The sequence below is a fragment of the Anabrus simplex genome, chromosome 1 (genome assembly GCF_040414725.1).
Source record: "Anabrus simplex isolate iqAnaSimp1 chromosome 1, ASM4041472v1, whole genome shotgun sequence".
Classification (NCBI taxonomy): Eukaryota; Metazoa; Arthropoda; class Insecta; order Orthoptera; family Tettigoniidae; genus Anabrus; species Anabrus simplex.
In genome coordinates, this window is record NC_090265.1 from 1,680,526,428 (window position 1) to 1,680,552,256 (window position 25,829).

The window sequence follows — 25,829 nt, forward strand, 5'->3', positions numbered from 1 at the left end:
TGTTATATCCCATACTTCTAAACGTAAAGAGCACCCTATGAGGGTACAATACTTAAGTGAAGGTTGCAATATTCACATGGATAAAAAGAGGTTAGCACACTATAAGGTGATATGGAGGGCTGCGTCAAACCACTGCACAGATGGACATCTTCCATCTCCTCCGAAAAGGAGTGAAGTTGATGTTTTAGCGTATACATTATGGGAGACAAACGTGACTACAATTTCTATGAATTATCTCTTGAAAAATGTAAACTCAACGAGGTTAAAGAGATAAAAATATTATGAAAGCGATTGTAACCTCTTATTTTGAGACTGAATATCCTCTCATCCATATTCTATTACGAGGAGTAAAGTCAGGCCATAAAAAGGTGGGCACAAGGACTCATAAAAGAGCTCCAAGGTTCATTGAATAATTCTCCATCTTGCAGGTTCTCCTTTGAGTACTTCCCTTATCGACGCCATTTCACATTAGACGCGCTAGAATCATGAAATGCGGATTTTATATCATTTTCCAATACGACTGATGTAAGCTTCCCCCAGGCTGAGGACTCCATTTGTTCCGCAGACTGCACGCATTTCAATGTAAAAACTGGAAATCTGAAATAGAAGGAAATGTATAGCGACATTATTGGTTTTTAAAGCACGACTAGAGCAAAAGGGACAGTCTGTGTTTCCAAGACTTCGTTTCTTTGAGACCGAAGAATGACATCAGAGGAAGAGAGATTTCAGAAAGTAGTTCTCTTCCTGAATTCTCTCACAGAACCGCAAACAAATCGGAATTTAAATGTGAGAATACCCCTTGGCACGTAAGCCTATACACTGAGGGTACAACCTTACCTTTCTCCCCTGTTAATACTGAAGTTTACTTTATAGCTGTTGAGTTCTGTTCAGTGTCGCTAACGATACAGCTTAGGGACCTTACTTGCCGATAAGACGTCTTACAGTTAGTGTTAATCCGGAACGTTAGCACTATACAGTCATGGTTTATTTCTTGTTTTGAGAGAATTAATTATAGCTACTATCGTATTGTTAAAATTGCTAGTATTACACTTGCGGATATAATTAAAGCAAATTTTCTTTTTCTGTGGAATTGTAAATCTGTTTGGGTAAGACCAGGTAAGTAGAATTGTTGCATGTTCGAATGATGAATTTAATGGCGTAGTTGGTGTGAAATGTTATCAATTACGGTCTTATTTCGTCGAATACTTACGTGTAGATTTCGATTAGGATGTCTAAGAATGAAGAAAAATCAGCGAGAACTCCTCCGAAAAGGAAATCAACGTTACTCCTCTATAAAGATCAATTTAGTTCAAACAAGGAAATTTTGTTATCAACTTAACCTAATCTCGTCTCGTCACGACTTTGGTACGGTTTGCAGACTTAGCCTTTATATATTCTTTTTGACTTACGGCATATCTATTTATTTATTTATTTAATTTATTTATTTATTTATTTATTTATTTATTTATTTATTTATTTATTTATTTATTTATTTATTTATTTATTTATTTAATTTGTTTATTTGACTTTAGCAGTGGCGAACTTAGGGCTCGTGGCTCTCCCTTACATCTTACCACGTGAATTGCAGTTTAATTCGTATATAAAAGAGATGTACTATTCTATTCTAAAATCAAGGATAACCTAAATAAAACACATGGAGAACATATAAAGAGAATGAAAACTAAGGTCACCAAATGAAACAAAATAACGAGTAATCCGGAACATAAAAGTAAAAAAAAAGAATGAGAAAAGTCGTAATGAAAAGTTACATACTAACTGAAAAACATAAGCGGTGCATAAACATTAGCCTACACATTGCATAATAAATTAATAGAAATACACGTGTGGAAATAAACAGTTATATATGCACATGAGTTAAAAATAAATATCATTGCATGTGTGTATTATTACAGCGTGGTTTATCTTCAGTTCGGCAAGTAACAGCAAATTTAAAGAAGGGAGCTGAATTATTTACACCAGGCAAACACCGACGAATATTGTTAAAGTAATGCGTATACCAAAAGAAGGCAGAAATATATAACATTAAATTGAGTGAGGATGAAAGATGTGTGTGTGTGTGTGTGTGTGTGTGTGTGTGTGTGTGTGTGTGTGTGTGTGTCTGTGTGTGTATTTCCTTAATCCCTCATTAAGTTTAAGAACCGACTTAGTTATGAATAGGGCTCGGATGATTAGGAAAAGTCATATTTTTTCTTTGTCTCTTTTTTCTTGCCTGATTGGATTTTGGAGCAAATCAGGTGATTATCGTCACAATTAAGTGACTTTTATTTGTCATATAAATGCATATTTTGGCTATTTTTGGTCATAAGGACATCTTTTGAGCTATTTTCGTAGAAACGTCATATTTAGGTCATATTTCGGCGGTTTGGCGACAGCTGTAGCTGTGCAAAATCATCGTCAACTTTCCGAATGAGAACTAGTATGCACAAAACTGCTTTTCTGTATCACACCTGTAGTTAATACAAGTGGAATACTCTGCCTCTTCTATCAAGTTTGCGCAGGAATTGTTTTCCAACTGTTTTTCAGAAAGTATGGCATATATTTAAGTCGAACTTTGGAATTATATGGAGTGCAATTACTCCTTTAGAAGCTGCTAACTTAGAAATTCATGCAGGTATTGAAACTATGAGAAGTGTTGAACTTTCAGCACAACAATCACATGGCATAGTTGGCATCAGTGTAAAAAGGAAACTTCAAAACGTGCTTAATCCAAGTGACGGTTTTCGCAGTGTGAGCAAGAGAAATTATGTTCGTAGAGGAGAAGGTACCAGTGCATTTCAAGATGAGTGCATACTCGATAGTAGTGATTCAATATTATTTAAATATCCACCAATAATGTCTTGTGACGTAGAAAGGAGCTTCTCTTCTTACAAGAATATATTAAGTGATAATCGGAGGTCTTTCGCGCCTGATGCTTTGAAGATGAATCTTGTCGTACACTTCAATACCACCCGCGGAGAAGAATGAAAAAGTTATGTGAGTTTGCACTACCATAATCTATCGAAAGACATCTACTTAATTTGTTTCGTGGTGCTCAGTTCAAACTGTAAGGCATTTGAATAATATTAATGTAATCTGAGCTTAAACGTTCCAAAATATTTTAAAAAATAGATTGATTTCTGGTTTTCTCGTATTAAAAACCATTTGAATAATATTAATGTAATTGAGCTTAAACGTTCCAAAATATTTTTTAAAAAATAGATTGATTTCTGGTTTTCTCGTATTACAAACCATTTGAATAATATTAATGTAATTGAGCTTAAACGTTCCTAAATATTTTAAAAAATAGATTGATTTCTGGTTTTCTCGTATTAAAAACCATTTGAATAATATTAATGTAATTGAGCTTGAACGTTCCAAAATATTTTTTTTTAAAAATAGATTGATTTCTGGTTTTCTCGTATTACAAACCATTTGAATAATATTAATGTAATTGAGCTTAAACGTTCCAAAATATTTTTTAAAAAATAGATTGATTTCTGGTTTTCTCGTATTACAAACCATTTGAATAATATTAATGTAATTGAGCTTAAACGTTCCAAAATATTTTTTAAAAATAGGTTGATTTCTGGTTTTCTCGTATTACAAACCATTTGAATAATATTAATGTAATCTGAGCTTAAACGTTCCAAAATATTTTTAAAAAATAGATTGATTTCTTTTTTTCTCGTATTACAAACCATTTGAATAATATTAATGTAATTGAGCTTAAACGTTCCAAAATATTTTTTTAAAAAATAGGTTGATTTCTGGTTTTCTCGTATTTCAAACCACCAATGAAGGGCGTAAACAAGTTTTGACATTTAAAATGTTGTGTGACCTGATAATCTTAGCCTACTTTATAGGTATGTTTTCACAAATGTTTGATAAGTGAATCGAGAACAATAGATTGTGAATAACCGCTAAACATTTATATTCAGAAAATTAATAATAAATAATTTAGTTAACAAATACGTATCAAAGGATTTGCCGTTTCGATTTATAACTTATTTTAAAATGACCATATTTAGGTTAATCATTTTTGGGTCATATTTTGTAATTTTTACGTCATATTTCGTCACTTTTGAGGTCATATTTGCTTGCTTATTTGGGCTATTTTTAGGTCTTAAACATCCGAGCCCTAGTTATGAATATACTGACTGCTTGTATAAGGGAACCTCCATTACTGATACTCACATTGAGTTTAGTTTTTTGATGGTTATGTCTCGTGATTTGAGTATGTAACTAGTCAAGTTTGCTGCGGTGATGAGGTATTAAAAAAGAGAATAGGGTGGCGATGTCTGCCTTTTAGTGTATAACCTTACGTGACGATTATTACAGAATGGTTTTCAAGTCTCCATGACGTGACATTGGCGGGGTTCATTCTTCCACACTGCATCCACTACCTCACTCTCATCGTCAACCTAATTCCACACGGCAGTATTCTATGTTTTCGTATTCATATTTCCTACCACTTTTAATACACATGTCGGGTCGCGGGTGCGACTGTGGGGCTGGCCCTCTTTCACGTCCGGATGCCCTTCATGACGGTAACCAAACAGTATGTGAAGGGATATAATCACTAATGCGTACTCTTGTACTAGTTGATACTGTGGAGACAAACACAAACACCCAGTATCCAAGCCAGAAGATTTAATCAAAAGCTATTAAAATCCCCGACCGGCTGGGAATAGAACCTGGGACCCCTCTGAACGGAAGGCCTCCACGGTGACCATTCAATCAAGGAGTCGCACTTACATATCGTCGTTCCTATGCCAAAACAACGAATGTGACAATGCTCTTCCTATCCATTATTTCCCTTAAGACTGGTCACGCCTCCCAACCATATGTTGATATGCAATCCATCAGTACAATTTTGATTGATTTCATTTTCCTATGCTAACGTGTAAAGGAAAATTAACCTTACTGTATCGAACTGTAGGAATGTATGTTGTGTGAGTATATTTTGTTCTCAGCCCGAAGGCTGGTTGGATCCTCAACAGCTCCTCCATCAGCTGTCATAGATGGCGTAGGCATCACTGAAAAGGCGTACTAGGGAAATGAGTGAGGTCGTTTCCCGTGAGCCAGGAGTTGCTATTACATATCAGTCTGCCATGCCCACTGAAATGCATGCTCCAACCGACCCTATGTGCAATATTTTCACACAATTCCTAGCAGGGACTGGCTGCGTAAGGAATGACATTACTAGCATCACTCATATCTCAGTCACTTTCATTTTGTCAAAGCCAAGGTAAGACTGAAACAGATCAATGAAAGTAACAATATTGCTCTAGCCTACACCAGAAGACATAGTGCACTGTGAACACTAGATCCGGCCAGCAAAGGCATAGAATGTATGTTTGCATGACATATTTACCCGCTCCTAGAGTATGATGTATTCAAGGTTTATTTTCTTTTGCACATGCTCATAGGAAAATGTACTCAACGAAAATTGTTCTAATGGACTGCATCTCAATATGTGGCTGGGAGGTGTGACCGGACTTAAAGGAACTAATGGACTGGAAAAGCATTGTCACATTCGTGGTTTTGGCATATATAAATGAGGGTGACGTAGCTATCAGCTTGTATTCGGGAGAATATAGCAGAGTCGAACCCCACTATTGACAGCCCTGGAGAAGGTTTTCCGTAGTTTCTCATTTTCACACCTACTTATCCTATCGTAGCCATAAGACCTACCTGTGTCGGCACGACGTTAAGGAAATTGTAAGTCAGTAACTAAGTTATAGGATGGTGAATGACTGTAAAGACACATCGACAATGTTGTGAGATGAACAGAGGAAGGTGGTATGATCGTAAAGGGGTGAAAAGTTTGGTTGTAGATTTCTCTAAGATGAAAATTTCTCTCTGTTTTAATTGCTGTGTTGATGGGGTGAAAGTACCTCACAGAGGGGTCCCTTCAAATGCTTAGGTGTTAATGTTAGGAAAGATTTTCGTTGGGTATCACATTCATTATGTTATAAATATTGGTTATAAATCTCTTCATGTGGTTATGAAGGTATTTAGGGGTTATAATAAGTATTGATTCATGGGTATGACCTCAATATAGAGTACGGTTCCGGTTTATCAAACCCTTGCCAAGATTACTTCATACGAGAACTGGAAAGGATCCAGAGGAAAGCTGCACGATTTGTTCTGGGCGATTTACGACCACTGAGTAAAGTTACGAAAATGCTGCTAACTTTGGGCTGGCAAGGCTTGGGAGTAAGGAGATGAGCTCGATTTGCATGTCAGACTGGTGATAGAAACGGTTGTGTTACCATTCATTCGGAGAATTCACGGGGATGTTTTTACCAACAGGATAACACTCGCACTCATACCGCTGCTTTCACACAATGTGTTCTACAGAGTGTCAACTAGTTGCCTTGGCCTGCGAGATCACCAGGTATTTCACTATTGAGCACGTATGGGACATTATTGGACGACAAATCCAGCATTAACCATTCTTGATTTCACTGACCAAGTGCAACTCCATTCCACAAAATGATATACGGTGCCTGTGCGACACGATACATGCACGTTTGTATTCTTACATTCAAAATCGTATTTTCTAAAAAAATACCTTTTTGATGGTGCTATTCTACGTCTTATTTTATATTTAATTCTGCTGTCATTAGCTTTTCTACGAACAATACTCATCTACCTTCTTAAGACTTCATTTCCTAACCGAATATTTCCTGAATTGCAGTTTTTATTCCTTTACTTATTTTATGAATTATTTATTTCCGTCTTGTACTCCTGCTCGAAGAGTGCACATACCATACAGCTATATATCCATAACTTCTGCACACTCTGATAAACTAAGAATATCATCGACAAATCTCATAATTTTAATTTCCTCTCCTTGAACAGTGAGTTCCTTTAACACTTGTTCGATATAAACGTTCAAAAAGAGCGGGGTAAAACTGCAACCCTGCCTCACTTTCTTCACTGGCTGCTTCTTTTGCATAACAATCAATAAACTACGCATAAATGCCAATAAAGGGTTTCACGCCCGAAGATAGAAAATTCACAGCAAAATAAGCATCTTTTTTGTTGCTAGACCCCGCGTTTGTACAGCGTTACGCCCAGAGCGTGCCATTTGGAAACTCTGCTCACGGCCTAACAACCCGAAAACTGATTCTATTTCTGTGATATTTAGGCATAAGATATTTTATAGCGGTTAATCTCAAGTATTAACAATGATTTCGGAGACTGAAAAGAGTTAATTTATTTGGAGTAAAAATAATAATAACAATAATTTACACCCACTAACTAATCTTGATAACCATCAATAAACTACTTATAAATACCAATAAAGGGTTTCACGGCATTCAGAGACACCGAGCTGCCGGAATTTTGTCCCGCATGAATTCTTTTACGTGCCAGTAATTCTATCGACACGAGGCTGAAGTATTTCTCCTTGTACTCTTGCTTGAAGACAGTGCATATACTAAACAACTATTTCTCCAGATCTTTTGCATGCTCTGATAAAACAACAATACAGTCGACAAATCTCAGAATTTCATTTTCCTCAACTTGAACAGTGTTTTCTTTTCTAATTCCTGTTTGATTTTCTTTAACACTTGCTCGATATAAATAGGGAAAAAGCACCTTCATGTGCCATAGGACTGAGCCAGGGTCGAACCTGCCTCGAATATAGGACTGTGTAGGTAAAGGATGGGGATTAGTTAGTCTGAATACCTTAAATGCTGATAAAAGTGAAGAATCTGTTTTCAAGGTAAAGAAACACATATAGTGTTAAAAATCTGCTGATGGCTCTAAAGAGACAGTTTGAATTCCACTGATGCATAGGACAGATTCCGCATGGAATTTATAATCATTACAAGAGTGATGTGTTCCTGTAATGATGGAGAACTTTAAGGACATTCACATGTGCTTACTGGCGCTAGGAATTCTCAGGGCTTTATAAATTTACTCACCTTAGCTTTAACAGTACATCGTTCGCTACTTCTTTCTTTACACTCAGTGATCAAATAATATCCTAGTGAAATTTATAACTGTGAATGGCAGTGATTCAGTTAGGTGGCTACCCTTTGTGTACTTTCAACTTCTCACGTCTCTTATGTATCTGTCAAGACACTAAAGCATTTTTCTTCACAAATATGAGTAATGTATGAAACACGACCGGTATTAATCAAATTACCCTCGGGCTTTAATTGGGGCAACAAATGTGGGGGCGGGGCTAAAACAGCACAATAGCAATCCCAGAGGACAAGCGCGCGCGACAAACAGAGAAATTAGCTGCGTTATTTATTGGCGGGGATGGTCCCATATGCGGCGCGGTTTGTCAACTGTCACCACGCACAGCCAGTAATATAGTGGAGATGACTTCCAGGGGCCGCCACTGTTCCTGTGACAGCGAAATCCAACCAATTAGAACACATGCATCATGCGACTGCCACCATCCATTATATGAGTTAAATCTTCTTATTTATAGATTCAAACTCCGGACAGCGGGCTATAGCTACAAAGTTATCATTTCACAGACTAGGAGGTATTAATGGGACTTAAACAGAGCGCTCACACGCAACTGTGGTCCAAAACCCGATACCTTTTAGGCAAATCTATGATTCATTTCATAATACGCATTCCTTAAATTCCATTACCTTTGAAAATCTGCCTCCAGGATTAATCGATTTGTTTGCGAAAGAGAAAAACTCAGGTCCTATAATAATAATAATAATAATAATAATAATAATAATAATAATAATAATAATAATAATAATAATAATAATAATAATAATAATAATAATAATAATAATAATAATAATAATAATAATAATAATAATAATAATACCGAGTGAGTTAGCCATGCGATTAGGCGCTCGCACCTGTGAGCTTGCCTTCGGAAGAAAGTGGGCTCGAAACCTACTGTGCCACCCCTACAGATGGCTTTCCGTGGTTTATCAATTTCACAGCAGGCAAATGCTGGGGCTATGTCTGAATTAGGGCCACGGCCACATCCTTATAACCCCTAACCCTTTCGTATCCCATCGTCGCCATCGGTGCAATGTAAAGCCAGTCGTAAATAATATCTGTTTTGTTCGTTTGTTTTTTGGCTGAATGGTCAGCTTAGCTTCATTTACTCCAAAGTATTCTTTCTGGGTTCAGTTTTCGTCCGGATCGGGGATTTTAATCGCGTCTGGAAAATTCATCCTGCTCGGGGACTGGGTATCACAGGTCATCTTAATCCACATCTTCATTTACACAATACATCACACTACACACAACTACAGAAACACGCAATATGGTTGGAATATAACAAGGGCTTTCGACCACAAAATCTTGTCTTTATTTATATAATTATAGTTCTGACCATAACTGGGATAATAATATAATAATTAAAGAAATAATGATAATAATAATAATAATAACAGTAATAATAGTTTTACGTCGCACTAACTACCCTTATAGCTTTCAGAGGCCCCAAGATGCCAGAATTTTGTCCCGCGGAGTTTTTATTGCGCGCCGGTAAATCTACCAGCCCGAGACTAGCGAATTTCAGCACCTTCAAATACCAACGGACTAAGCCGGCATCGAACTCACCACCTTGAGGTCAGAAGGTCAGTGCTGTACTGCCTGAGTTATACAGTCCAGCAGAGAGAAAGAGAGACGTAGTAGTACAGAAAGTAAACAAGCAAAAATGACATACAAACCTACATGTCGACATGGGCCGTTAGCACATTGATCATGGCAGGGTTCGCTGCCCTCCGTATCAACAGGATCTCAATTCAGTTCCAGACCAGCATAAAAACTATCTGGGGTCGGGAAACGAACTAAGAGACTCCGACTGTAAGGCTGTGTTCGTTGAATTGTATGCCCGAAGGCTGGTTGAATCCTCATATAGCATCACCGTAGGTACTAAGCAGGAGGAGGAATGAGGTAACATGTCGTTGCTTTCTTCACTGGATCAGAAAGTGCTATTCCTACTTCCAGCACTCTGATTTACGATCAAGAAGTTGCAACAGCTGACGGTTATAAGACAAGGATCGTCTAATTGCTCCATGAGGAGCAGTAGTATACTAGCAAAAAAACAAAAAGAACGTAATTGGGGCACGTGGGACCTTTTTATGTATACAGTTTTTTAAATCAAGGAGTAGGATCATAATAGGGAGAGAATTTGAACTAAGGTGTTCCAAAGCTAATGTCTTTCTATTTGTACTCGACAGCCAAATAATAACAATGTTACGTGCCAGCCCCGTGGTAGCCCCTTTCGGCACTTCCAGTAAGGGGCTAGTGAGTCAGACTACCGGGAATCCGCCAGCCGACCTGTGTGAAGGGGCCAGCCTTTCCGTGTATTGTTCTCATCCGCTGATTTACCTGTGAATTTCTGGGAGATGCAACGAGAATGTTCTGTCTCGTGAATGTTCTGGTACACATCACGTGAACTATAAAAAGGGAGGCTAGCCGCGGAGAGTCAGTGTTGGACTCGGAGTCAGTGTGTTGTGGATCGGCGGTTAGGCTGAGGGCGGCAGAGGTCTTGGCTATCGCTAGTGTCCCACCGAGGCCTGAACGAGGAGTTATGGTGCTTGTATCGGAGTTTCCAGCGAGTAACCGGACTGAAGACGACGTACGGGACAGTGTGTGTGTGTGTGTGTGTGTGTGTGTGTGCACTTCTGTGGACTGAGGACCGCCGTGAGTGAGCGATTGAAGTATTTATCGTGAGTGTGAGAGTAATTGGACCTGTGTTAATGTTCGCTGTTGTGAATGTTATATTGCTGTTGAATACTGTTGATCTGTTACTGTTTAGTTGTTCCCTGCATGTGACTGTGTGAATTACTGGACTGTCCCTGGAGTCGAACCGGGGAATAGTCATCGTGTGTTGTGTAGCTAGTAGCAGTGTGTTCAAACCCAGCGGTCTACACACAGCTACTGTATAGGGTAACTGAACGTGGAGAAGTGGAATTGAGGATTACAGCTGTCCCCAGGTAATACCAACGAGCCGCACCGTCTCTTGTGTAAAAAGAAGAGAGACTTGTAAATAGACAGTAATTAGTGAGTGTGGTCATTCAGGGATGAATAGAACTGTGTGTATGTACACTATGTGATCAAAAGTATCCGGACACCTGACTGAATATGACGTACAAGTTAGTGGCGCCCTCCATCGGTAATGCTGGAATTCAATATGGTGTTGGACTGGACCACCCTTAGCCTTGATGACAGCTTCCACTCTCGCAGGCATACGTTCAATCAGGTGCTGGAAGGTGAGAATGGCAGCCCATTCTTCATGGAGCGCTGCACTGAGGAGAGGTAGCGATGTCGGTTGGTGAGGCCTGACACGAAGTCGGCGTTCCAAAACATCCCAAAGATGTTCTATAGGATTCAGGTCGGGACTCTGTGCAGGCCAGTCCATAACAGGGATATTATTGTCGTGTAACACACCGCCACAGGCCGTGCATTTTGAACAGGTGCTCGATCGTGTTGAAGGATGCAATCGCCATTCCCGAAGTGCTCTTCAACAGTGGGAAACAAGAAGGTGATTAAAATATCAATGTAGGCTGGTGCTGTGATAGTGCCACGCAAAACAACAAGGGGTACAAGCCCCCTCCATGAAAAGCACGACCACATCATAACACCACCGCCTCCGAATTTTACTGTTGGCACTACATACGCTGGTAGGTGACGTTCACCGGGCATTCGCCATACCCACACCCTGCCATCGGATCGCCACATTGTGTACCGTGATTCGTCACTCCACACAACGTTTTTCCATTGTTCAATCGCCCAATGTTTATGCTCCTTACACCAAGCGAGGCTTCGTTTGGCAATGACCTGCGTGTTGTGTGGCTTATGGGCTGCCGCTCGACCATGAAATCCAAGTTTTCTCACCTCCCGCCGAACTGTCATAGTACTTGGAGTAGATCCTGATGCAGTTTGGAATTCCTGTGTGATGGTCTGGATAGATGCCTGCCTATTACAGTTCACGACCCTCTTCAACTGTCGGCAGTTTATGTCAGTCAACAGACGAGGTCGGCCTGTACGCTTTCGTGATGTACGTGTCCCTTCACGTTTCCACTTCACTATCACATCAGAAACAGTGCACCTGACACCCAATCACCTGCCCACGTTCGCAGTCCGTGAGTTCCGCGGAGCGCCCCCATTCCGCTCTCTCACGATGTCTAATGACTACTGAGGTCCCTGTTATGGAGTGCCTGGCAGTAGATGGCAGCACAATGCACCTGCAGGTGATAAATAAATATGTTCTATTCTATTCTATGTTTTGGGGGGGTGTCCGGATACTTTTGATCATATAGTGTATGTGTGCATGTTTGTGCATTTATTGGGTCATCCTGAAATAAATTAGATTAATAAAACAAACGCTGTTTTATTCGTAATAATAGTAATAATAATAATAATAATAATAATAATAATAATAATAATAATAAGCCTACAGCGTAGAATTGGCTTAAGGAAACTGCAGGGCATCAGAGCTGGAGTAGGTAATTGCGAGAAAATCCACTCTCTACCATTTTAACAAGTATATAAAGAAATTTAATTAATTAATTAATTAAATGAACTGAACAATTAAAACAATAGAGGATATTTTATTAATACATTTTACAAGGTAGTTATCCAGTCTCAAGGGTAATAGGGACCTAAACTAATAAAAAGAATCCTAAGAGAGACCGGAAGAATTCGTTCAAGAAAGGGAGTGTAAGCAAAGTTCGCTCTCAAACCCCATTAAATACTACGGTCTGGTACATTCACGTAGCTAATACGAAGAAAGTTCCAGTATTTAGAACTCAGTTACTCCAGACAGGACACCACGGAACAGTTCCGGAAATTAAATCCTAATTGGGATTTCTTGCCTAAAATCAGGAGCTAGACTCAAGCTACATCACAAGCCAATGGGAAAATTAACTCTAAACCAGAATATACAACATATTTAGAAAAGTCCGAATACAGGGAAGGTTAGGGATTTTTTTTGCTAGGGACTTTACGTCGCACCGACACAGATAGGTCTTATGGCGACGATGGGATAGGAAAGGCCTAGGAGTTGGAAGGAAGCGGCCTTGGCCTTAATTAAGGTACGGGTGAAAATGGGAAACCACGGAAAACCATTTTCAGGGCTGCCGATAGTGGGATACGAACCGGTTAGGGATTCAATATCATATGAAATCCCCAATAGAATAATGTCAGAGAAATAACCTAATGGGGCACGGATGCCCAATTTATTCAGATGGTAATCCCAAATTACGCTGCTGGTGCGAGAAAATAAAACTGAAATCCATAACGTTTACCGATGGTTTTAATTTTGAAAATACCTAGTCGCATTAGGAGGGAAATTAAGAGGATACCGGCGGTAAATCACTGGAACCTCCTAGTGAAATCTACAGGGTGGCCCACAAGTAGTAGACCGCAGTTTCAATCGCAATAAAGTCTAGCGCAAGTGCGATTATACAGTAGATCTGCATTAACGCTGATGGCATGCAAGTTTAATACATATTAGAACACCGATATTAAAGTATGTTAGTGTTACAAAATACCCCATCTGTCTTCTTTTTATGCTGACTCTGTTAAAAGTTAAAGTTAATATGTAGCAGAAGTGTCATATTGCAATATTCTTTTTTTATTACAAATTACAGGTTGAACTTCTGGAATGATGACCAGTAGGATTCCTCTGGAGATCTCCCTCATTTTTCTAGAACAGTACGAAATTTTTTGTAAAAGGCATTCCCAATTAAATGGCCGGCCCACTCACCGGACCTCAATTCACTAGAATCTTTTCCGTTGGGGTATTTAAGGGACTATAATTTATTCCTACAACATCAACACACTACAGGACCTGAAGGTTGCAATTACCATGGAATTTCCTGGTGTTTATCATGAACTGTGTGCAAAATCGTTTGAAAATTTGTCTTTGCGATTACAGATCTGCATTAACGCTGATGGCATGCAAGTTGAACACATATCATAAAACCGATATTAAAGTACGTTTGTGTTACAAAATAAGCCATCTTCTTCTTATGATGATTGTGCTAGAAGTTAAAGTATGGTCTGCTCCTTGTTGGCTACCCTGTACATTCAAGTTCCATCACTAACGTTAGGTCCGCATGGCGAAAATGAGCTTTTCGTATAATTCACTAAACAGCGAAAATATTCTGTACGTAATTTAGTTGAAAAACCTGACGGTCCTACTCTATCAGCTATATATTTACAAATTTAAAAATTACACATTTTCCTCAATCAAGAGAAGAGTCGTGAAGATAGGTTAAGTCTTTATATGTTGAATATGCATAGATCTTACTTTGCCACCAACCAGCTCACGCGACATATTCAAGTTCATTTTCACACACAGAGAAGGTGACAAACACTGAGAACATGAAACACCCTGTATAGGCAGCTGACTTGTTGCTGATTGCGCACAGTTAGTGCCATCCTAAGAATTCGTAAAAAAGGGGTACCAACCACGAAAGTGAACGTTTTCACAGTTACACAAGATTTCAAGGGATAGCGCTAGATGGCGGCCAGTTTCGATGCAAGAAGGGTAGACAAATTCAAGGAAGTCCGTAAGTCGTATCACAACCACGGCCACACCAATTTTCTAGAGTTACGGCAGGGTGACGTTCAGTAATAGCTGCAAGAAGGGTAGACAAATTATAGGGGAAGACATATTTGCCTTTAATAATAATAATAATAATAATAATAATAATAATAATAATAATAATAATAATAATAATAATAACAATAATAATAATAATAGTGTCTTAGGAGAATAGTGTCCTAGGAGTCCTAGGAGGGGTCTTTACAGCCCTGGCAAATGGGGGTGAAATGCGTCGTTGCGACCACCTGCAACAATAAACTATTGGTTTCAGCAAGAGAATCCAACTAGCCTCTTTCACTCCAACTCCAGCACGAACCTACAAGAGGTGCCACTGTTAAGCCGAGCAACCCAGTGGAAGGTTGGGTAAGCTATTCCAGCGGGAAACTGAGACGGTGAGCCGATCAGTGCAGGGGGCTCCAAGGCTCATAATCTTGGTAGTACCTTGGCCGGTGAGAAATATCACCGACCCCAGTCTATAGTATTTCAGCTGTGAAAAGCATGGAGGAAATTTCAGCTAAAGCTACTACCCCAGGTGGTAACCAATCCACCGTGTTCGCGTACGACGCTAGGGAGCCTTCGGATTCTGGGGATCCTGCATTGACATACTCGGAGGTATCGGAGACTCCACGAAAGATCAGACATGAAGCCAAGAATTTCTTTGCTACTTTTAACATGTATTTCCATCTCCAGAAGGATGGAAAATTGAAACAGCTCACATATATCCTATCTGAACAGGAAATTTTGATTGCAGCAATTCAAGAAACGAGATTTGCAGATGAGCAGGCCTTTGAATCTGAAGGTTATAGGATCTTCAGGGGTAAACCTGGTAAACGTGCCATACAAACTGTCCCCCACCTCGCGACAGGATTTGTAGTCAACAAAAAGATTCTGGAATCAATCTCAAATTTCACCTCTGTGAATAGCAGAGTCTCGACAAAATGTATATTATTGTGAACGTTCATGCGCCGATCAACCAAGCGAACAAGTGCGACCCGGAGGGAACTGATATTCTCGGAAGAACTTGAGGATATTTTATCCAAGATTCCAGACCAACATACCATCATCTTGCTTAGACATTTCAATGCCTAGGTAGGCAAAGAGAGAAAGTTCCAAACTAATCTCTGGAAACTATCTTGCTCACCAGAGAAAAATCGTAATGGAGAAAGACAAATAGAGATGTGCAAGGCATTTAATCTCGTTATGAAGTCTACTGCTTTCAAACACCTGCCCATGAAACAGAAGACCTGGAAATCCCCAAATCACCACCTTGGTGAATTCCAGATTGATCATGTCGCGATCGCACGGAAGGCTCAAAGAGAAATCCAGAATGTGAAAGTTCTAAGAAATGCAAAACTGGACTTAGATCACTATCTATCCAAGTTTGAAATCAAACTGCTCCCGAGAAACACAAGGAGAGTTCGAGCCAAAAAATCGAAAGATTTGATAGAGAAAAAGTAGATTCTAACAATTTCACGCAGAATCTACAATTCGTGGATGCAGAGAACTAGGAACAACTGCGCGCGGCCCTGGTCGAAACAGCTAAAGAGATAGTTCAGCTTACTAAGCCCAGGAAACATGCTTGGTGGAGCAGTCAATGTGATACAGCGAAAAGGCAAAGACAGTTCGCCTGGCAGAAATGGAACTCGCTAAATGACTAAGTCAACTGGACAAACTTCTTGAATTAGAGAAAGTGTGAAGCAAAAACCATCCGCAACGTTAAACGTAATTTGGTAAACACCAGCTGGCTCAAATTGAGCAGGATTTCAAGAAGAATAATACACGCGATTTTTATAAAACATTCAAAAGCAACTTGAGGAAATACGATCCACCGAGCTTAAAGTTCAGTGATTCGAATGGAAAACTAGCCCATAACGACAAGGAAAACTGCCGGGTCCTTGCAAAATACTTTAAATCCCTTCTTAACTGCGAGACCCAAATATCCTGATTCACGTTTGAAGATAATACACAAGTCCACCCAGATTCAGCCCCACCCACAAAAGAGGAAATCATACAGATTATCCAATCCTTGAATAGTAATAAGGCGCCGGGTGACGATTCGATAATAGCTGAATTGTGGAAGTTTGCTGGTGATACTGCAGTGGAGAAATTAACGGACATCATAAATGAAATCTGGAATACCGAAAGACTTCCAAGTGACTGGACATCTGCCCTAATCCAACCACGTCATAAAGCGACAAGTCAGATGTTAACAATTATCGCGGCATCTCTCTCCTACTCATACCCTACAAAATTCTCTAGAAAGCTCTTCAAATCAGGACAGAAGAACAGCTAGACCCAGAGCTGGGTGATTACCAAGGAGGTTTCAGGAAAGGACGGTCATGTGCGGAGCAGATTATGAATCTGAAATTTGTCCTTTCATATTTTAAACTAAGGAGCAAGCCTTTCGTAGTAACGTTCATCGTCTAAGAAGGCCTATGATCCAATTGACAGAACTACCTTAAGGGTCGAATTCATAGTCAGCACTTATATATAAGTGGAACCCTTAAGTAATAAGGGATCACTTATAATAAGTATTCACTTATATGAGTTTACATTTCATAGACAGCACTTATAGAGCACACTCAGTGATACAGTAAGTATCACTGGAGATGTGGCAATGCTGTATATTGTGCCCATGCTTCCTGGATCGTGTAGTTCTGGTTACCGAATAGTGGGATGATCTATTGTGTTTTGTTTATCGAAGGACACCGCGCGTACGCGCGCGAAATTTTTGAGGTTAAAAGATCGTGTATATTGGATTTGATTATCAGAATGGATAACAAAACAGCGAGCTGAGACGGCACCTGCAAGAACTTGTGTCTAAGTACATGCACATAATATAGAACAAGTAGACCGACGCAGTTTCTCATCAGAATATGAATGACGTGAGAAAAACTTGTTGTGGACAATGCAAACTACGAAAATGCCCAGAGTCTAATTTTCTTCTTAATATACTATGTTTATAGTTATCCAGGCACTCGAACCTATACAAATATTCATCCAAATGTAGAATATTTAGCCTTACAACGCTTTTAATGACTTGACAAATATATCCGTAGCCGTTACGTTGTAATAGGCCTAATTACTTCCCGAATAAAAGGTAATTAGTATGTTTTGATGTGCTATGCCATAAATTCAGAAACTTCTGATAGCCTACATACCGGCAAACGATTGGTTGACTAACATGATATAATTAGCACAAATCAACCTTAAAATAATGGTGGTAGTGCAACACGTTCATTTTTCTTAGAACTCAGTATAGTTCTTTACTATTCCATAGGCCTACAGTCTTGGTAACTTATCAACTTGTAACACATGTCCAGTTAATTAAGCGAAATACCAGTAATGATGATGGTGATGATAATAATATCAATAATAATAACTTGAAATTAAGAGGTGGCATAAAATCTCAAAACAATATCTTCATTAATGGTGAGATAGTGAGTCCTCTAGAGGTTATGTTCGCTCTCTGAATCAAAAAGGACAAGAATATTCATAACTCTCACTTTACTAAAACGAAACCTTCGTTTAATTGTTGGTCACATTACATTTCGACAGGATTTTCCATCTCTACTGTGTGCACGGAAAGTGTTCTGTGAATGAAATGCAACATATTCAGCAAAACCATCCTCCATCTTGCTGCAACATAAGTGAGTCACTTAAGTGTGTGTGGGAGGTCCACTTATAGCAAAAAGTGGGACACTTAAGTAGGTAATATGAAATGAAATCTGGCTTATAAGGGGCACTTGTGTATAAGTGTTGTCTATGAATTCCGCCCTAATTCACGTCTTTAAGGAATTCGGCTTGGACGGTAAAACAAGAGCGATCATCCATCAGACTCCCTCCAACACCACCTCAAAAGTGAAGTTCAGAGGAGAGACTTCAGATGGCTTTGAAATTCGGACATGTGTTAGGCATGGAGATGGTCTCTCACCTTTATTGTTCAACTGCGTTCTTGAGAAAGTGATCCGTGAATGGCGCAGAGAAATGAGTTCTAAAGGAGTCGAAAGCGGAGTCAGACTTGGCCACAAGAACAAGAACATTTTAATTGACTCTCTAGCATTTACAGACGATCTTGCAGTTTTCACTGATTCCTTGGATGTGGCTACGAAGCAGATCAACCAGCTTCAAACACAAGTTGCAAAGGCGGGCCTCCAAATCATCTTTGAGAAAACGAAATTCATTACAAACATCAAACTGGCGCCAAGTGAGCTACAAGGGACTCACGGAAAAGTCAAGCGGGTTGAAATATTTAAGTATCTGGTGAATGGATAGAACTTAACATGTCCTAAAGAGAAGCCATGAATAAAATTGAAATGGCTTACCATCTGACTAAAAATGTCTATAAGAAAAGATCTATATCTCAGAATGCAAATATCAAACACTATTGCACTGTCATCCGGCCAGAGGCTCTATGTGCAGTGGAATGTCTCCCATATACAAAAAAGGCATGGTGGAGAAGCTAGACGCTAAGGAAAGGGCGATTTTGAGGAAAACCTTAGGTCCAGTCAAATACAATGGCGAGTTTAGGAGACGGCACAACCAGAGTTGTACTCGCATGTGGAGAAAATAACCGACGTGATAGGGAAAGGGAAGATCACTTTTCACGGACACATAGCCCGAATGAAGTCAACACGGTTAACCAACCGCATCTTCACTTTCCTCCAAGAGAAAAAGGCAAAGGGGGCATAGTTCAGTGAGGTACAGAAAGATCTGCAGGAGATTGGGATCTCATCTGAAGATATCCAGGAGCGTGACCCACTTAAGAAAAAACTCCTCACCGGGCGAGTTGGCCGTGCGCGTAGAAGCGCGCGGCTGTGAGCTTGCATCCGGGAGATATTGGGTTCGAATCCCACTGTCGGCAGCCCTGAAGATGGTTTTCCGTGGTTTCCAATTTTCACACCAGGCAAATGCTGGGGCTGTACCTTAATTAAGGCTACGGCCGCTTCCTTCCAACTCCTAGACCTCTCCTATCCCATCGAAGCCATAAGACCTATCTGTGTCGGTGCGACGTAAAGCCCCTAGCAAAAAAAAAAAACCTCCTAGTACATCAGTTTCCAACCAAAGCCGAAGCTGAAAACTGGAAAGGCATGGACGAAAGAGCAAAAGGAGCAAGCAACGCCGTCTACGAATGAAAGAATACTGGACCGACATTAAAGCTCAAAGGAAACAGTTGAAATGTCGTGGTCCTTAGTTGGCCGAAACGAAACAGTAATAATAATAATAATAATAATAGAACCAAGTTTTAGTATTGAATTAGGTAGTCTCTGGCGTCCTTTAGGTATTCAGCCTTTTAATCCTCTTCAGATCCACCTCCTCAAAACTATAATCCTTCTTGCTTCAGTAGTAGGCCTAACTGTTACTTGAGCCCACCACAGCTCAATAGAAGGAAATTGCAGTCAAGCCACTAAAAGATTATTTTTCACAATCTTATTGGGTATTTACTTTACTATCCTAGAAGCTTATGCATATATTGAAGCTGCGCATGCAGTTTTTTTTTTTTTTTGCCCAGAGCGTGCCATTTGGGCTCATTAGTTGGACTGGTACACCTTTCCAAGACTTCGCTACTTAGCAGTGGCAGACTGTTTACACAGCCCCATCGTGTTAGAAAATAAGGATTGCTAGCCCGCTAAAGAAGAAGCAATTCGGGGCCGATGACCTTCGATGTTAGGCCCTTTTAAACAACAAGCATCATCATCATCATCAAGAAACAATTCTGCATTATCTTTTTGTTCTACATTTTGCAGCTGACTAAAACAATCACGGCAACTATTAATACTGTACCAGTTAACACTTAACCATGAGGAATGAATAATATTTTCATTTCTGGGATTAGTAATAAAAAATGTAATTCGGTAATATCTCCGATATCTAAGTTCATACAGTAACAGCATTTTCAACGGGATTGTTTACCATTTTTGTTTCGAAAATTTTTGGATTAAAGTAATATTTTCCGAGAGACTGTAGAGTTTGTGGGAAGTACAATAATTACGAATATTTCCGATATTATTACTTGCATGGTCGAAACACACAAATCATGAAAAGATCGAACATTATATTTTGCATAATGTTTGTTTTGTGCAATTTTTCGATACATCTAATATTAATAATAATTAATAATATTATTTAAAGCTTTTCGCCCTTAAAATGACCACGCCACTGTTTTTTACAACTTATTTTACGTCGCACCAACACAGTTAGGTCTTATGGCGACGATGGTATAGGAAAGGCCTAGGAGTAGGAAGGTAGCGGCCGTGGCCTTAATTAATGTTCAGCCCCAGCATTTGCCTGGTATGAAAATGGGAAACCACGGAAAACCATCTTCAGGGCTGCCGATAGTGGGGCTCGATCCCACTATCTCTCGGATGCAAGCTCACAGCTGCGCCCCCTTAACCACACGGCTAACTCGCCCGGTACGCCACTGTTTTACAAACTAAACAATATACAGGGTGGTCGAAAACTACGTGAACCAAATATATGAGCGTCAGAGCATTGGCCATACTGATATGTAATTTGAAAAAAATTACGTTGCCATTGCCATTTTAATAGCTACTGAAGTTAGCCAATCAGATCGCTTCGCGGGCGAATTGAAATGGGCTTTATGAGGCCGTGTTGCTAAATATACACGTGGTTTAGTCGAGCTTCAGAGCCATACCGTAAAATGAGTATCAGACACTAATTCACCATGGGTTTCAGCCATTGCCGCCGTAACGTGCTTGCTATGGTGAGAGTCTATCAGTGGGGAGGACCTTGTTCAAGTCCCTCTTCTGGAAAAGTTTATTTCTTCTATTGGTGCTCTCAAGCCGGGCATAAACTACGTGCAGATTGAATAACACTGGTTCGCAAAGCCCATCTGAAGTTGCGCGCGAAGCGATCTGATTGTCAACATTCAGCAGCTGATAATATGGCATTGGCGCGAGATATGTGATTACTTTTTTCCCCACGTACGACCAACCGGTGCTATATCTGGATCATTGCACTGTACGGAGCAGAGACGTACATCATGAGAAAGAGGGAGGAAAAGTACCTAGAAACTTTTGAAATGAAGTGTTGGAGGAGAATAGAGAAGGTCAAGTGGGCAGATCGGGTGACGGACGATGTACTGAGAAGAGTATGAGAGAAGAAATCTATTCTGCATACAATTCTTCAGAGAATGGCCAACTGGACTGGACACATACTTAGACACGAGGGACTGATACACGACGTCATCGAAGGGAAGAGCAAAGGAACTGCAGGACGAGGGAGAAGAAGAATTCAACATCTGGATGACGTGAAAGATTGGTGGAGATACAGCAGACTGAAGGAAGAAGCTGAAAACAGGGAACATTGGCGTTAGAAATTCCCCGTACGAAGACACGAACCTGCCATTAGGCAGAATACTATATAATTATATAACAACGACCAACCCTTAAACTTTCATATACCTGTTTACGTTGTTTCTGACCAATCTGTATACTACATCGCACAACCTGTCTTTTCCTGAATTTAGATACCGAATTTGGGAAAATTCAGCCAATCCGCTTTCCAAAGAAGCAATCGAACAGGCAGACAATAATACTGAACTGAATCTTCTTTCGAATTTTGTAGGCTACATCTTATCCGAGATTTTAAAAAGAACTTTTAAAATTCGAAGACAAAATTATAATTTCATTTCTTGGGGAATTGGAGTGTGTCAGGAGAAGCAGAAGAGAAACAATGATAAGAAAATCAAGAATATGCTTTAATTCTGTTATATGAAAATTGCCTACCGTCGTTAATATTGTCATTATTATCCTATTGGGGTCTGATTATCGGTGTAGCCACAGTGCTGATTGTTGGAAGGATATCACTAACTGTTGGACCGAATTCAACAAAACTCGCCGTATTCTCGCAGCAGCATCGACAATTCTAATAAAGAGAATTGAAGTGCACAGTAAGTGGTGTGTGAAGACGAGAGCTATCTGGAGGGGAGTTTTCGATACGTGGGAGTGCTTTTCTTTTACTTTGAAATGGTTATTTGTCTAGTATCTCTCTCTCTCTCTTTCTCTTTTTACAAGTCGTCTGCCGGGTGACAAACACCCCTCACACCCCCACACAAGGGATGGAGTTCGCTGCGTGCTCAGAATACTGAGGCCTGGATTGTATGCTCACCGCCTTGCCTGCAATACACACCGCAAAGAAACTCAATTTGTACACACACTCGTAATCCTTAAATGCGATACAATTGGAGCTGGCGTTTATTCTTTGCTACCGTTCCGAGGTAATGCGATCCAGAATTCGCTTTCCCATCACAGAGGAGCTTGGAGCAAGCCAAGGAATAATGATGGGATCTGCATTTGACTTTCTTGTTTGCTCCTTTCCCGATGAACACGACAGGCGATTGACAACTGAGATAATTTGTTTATTCATTTATAAAAGGGAGTTGCAACCCTAAAAATAGGAAATGTTGAATTTCTAAATGTGAAAACATTTCTTCTGCACAAGTACCATACTAGGGAAAACGCAGAATTGAGCAATTTCCTCAAATTGTGCAGAAAGTTGAAGGGCTTAAGTAAGTGAAACTCTGCATTGATTCACATTAGCGCTCGTTGCTTTACGTCGCACCGACACAGATAGGTCTTATGGCGACGATGGGATAGGAAAGGGCTAGGAGTGGCCGTGGCCTTAATTGAGGTACAGCCCTAGGATTTTCCTGGTGTGAAAATGGAAAACCATGGAAAACCATGCCGACAGTGGAGTTGCAACCAACTATCTCCCAATGAAATCCCATAGTTGCGCGACCCTAACCGCACGGCCACTTGCTCGGTTGTACTACTTATACGAGAATGTTGAGGTATGAGCGATGCTAGTAACGCCCTTACTTATGGAGCCAGTTCCTGCTATGAATTGTGTGAAAATGTTGCTGATAGTGTCGGTCGGTGCATGCATTTCAGTGGGCTTGGCAGACTGACATGTAATAGCAGCTTCTAGCTTAGTGCTGAAAGCAGTGAAAAAATACCTCACTCCTTATTTCCCTAGTGCGCCTCTTCACTGATGGCTAGGCCATCTATGACTACTAATTGTGGATCTATTGAGGATCCAACCAGCCTTCGGTCTGAGTACTGAACATACATACGGGAATGGTTTGTATATGATTTCAAAGCGGAAGGATGAATACATAAAATGTGACCACGTTTCTGAAGGTCCTTACTGGTCTTCTGAGAACATTTCAGTAAGTTCTAGGGGTTGGGGAGCGTGAAGCTTCTTCCACGCATTTCATTCTGAAGTCAATCACTGCATAAATGGCTGAGAAATGAAAATAAAGATCCACAGCCTGTTTCCAGTCATTCGACCTGGTCTAGCGGCGAGAATAGGAATTGTGCCAGCTGCCGAATCCTGTCGCACTCCTCTGGGGCAATGATGAAACGAAATGAGAGCGTTGCTGGAATGGAAGATGACAGGGAAATCTGGAGTAACCCTTGAAAAATCTGTCGCGCCTCTGCTTTGTCCAGCACAAATCTCACGTGGAGTGACCGGGATTTGAACCACGGAACCCAGCGGTGAGAGGCCGGCGCGCTGCCGCCTGAGCCATGGAGGCTTTGGGCTGGGGAATCCAGAGATTAACTGTATCACTACCAGCAACAGAGGCAATAACTCCCACAGTCATAAATGTCTCAGTCACAGCTCAGGGCCCAGTGGTCACCACTTCACATTCCAAAGTGGAAACCATTGCTGCGAAGGTGATTGGTGGTTTTACAAAAGATGGTTATCTTCTTCTTTTTCTACTACTACTTCTAAACGTTTATCCTACTGGTGTAGGATCCAGCTGATGGATCAAGCATTGCCATTTCCCGCGATCGAATACATCATTACACTGAAGGTGGAATGCTCTTATGTCGGCGTTAATGGCAGGCATCCTGCCATCGTTGTTCTGGGCTTCCAATTGGTCGAGTTCAGATGAATTCAAAGTGGTATGTAGTATTTGGAACGGTGTGAGGTGCTGCACGCTTGATGTGTCCATAGACCAATGGAGAAGTCTCTGACGTATTTTCGCACTTGTTGAGGCGGTGCCAATCTTCTTCTGAATAGTGTCGTTTTTAATGTGGTCAAGGCGAGAGATTCCTATCGACCAACGCAACATAGGCATTTCCATAACGTGAAGTTCGTGCTCTACTCGTCTCGCAACTGGCCAGCACTTGTCTCCACAGATAGTGAGTGGACGAACAACAGTATAGTATATTTCAGGTCTATCGGCATTCTCTTGTCACAGACCACCATTCCCGTTACCTCCCTCCATCGCATCCATCTAGCATTTATCCTTGTTAGCACTTCAGCGTTAAGGTTGGTGTTACTACATAAATGTGAACCTAGGTAACGGAAAGCATCGGTCTTCGATAGGTTTCCACCATTGACTTCAAAATCAGCGTTACTATAGTTTGTATTGTATTCTGTCTTCTTGATATTAAGATGAAGACCAAATCTGCTGAGGGCGTCGAGCCAGGTTTGGATCTCCTATTGCAGATCATGCGTGGTGGTACTGGCAAGCATGACATCATCCGCATGGAATAAGTTCCATGGAACTTCGCGCTGTAGGTCACGAGTGATCGTACCCATTACACAAATTAAGAGTAGAGGTGACAAGGCTGAACCTTAGTTTTCATTCGAAAGCTGTTTCATAGAACAGCAGCACATCGTACTTTACTACTGGTGTTAACATAAAACATTTGAACCCAATTAATGTGTTGTTCCGGAATTCCATGATATTGCAATGCGTACCAAATTCGACTTACGTAAGATTATAATAATAATGTTATTTGTTTTAGGTCCCGCTAAATACCTTTTGACGGTTCTCGGAGAAGCTAAGGAGCCAGACCTTTGTTCCGCAGCAGTTCTTTTACATGCCAGTAAAGCTATCGACACAAGGCTGACGAATTTGAGCATTTTCAAGTACCGCCGGTCCAGAGCCAGGACCGAACCTGCCAATAAATCTGAATGTTTGCCTTACCTGGACTTTCTTTCTTTCTTTCTTTCTTTCTTTCTTTCTTTCTTTCTTAATCCGTTTATCCTCCAGGGTCGGTTTTTCCCTCGGACCCAGCGATGGATCCCACCTCTACCGCCTCTAGGGCAGTGTCCTGGAGCTTCAGACTCTGGGTCGGGGATACAACTGGGGAGAATGACTAGTACCTCGCCCAGGCGGCTTCACCTGCAATGCTGAACAGGGACCTTGGTGAGGGATGGGAAGATTGGAAGGGATAGAAAAGGAAGAGGGAAGGAAGCGGCCGTGGCCTTAAGTTAGGTCCATCCCGGC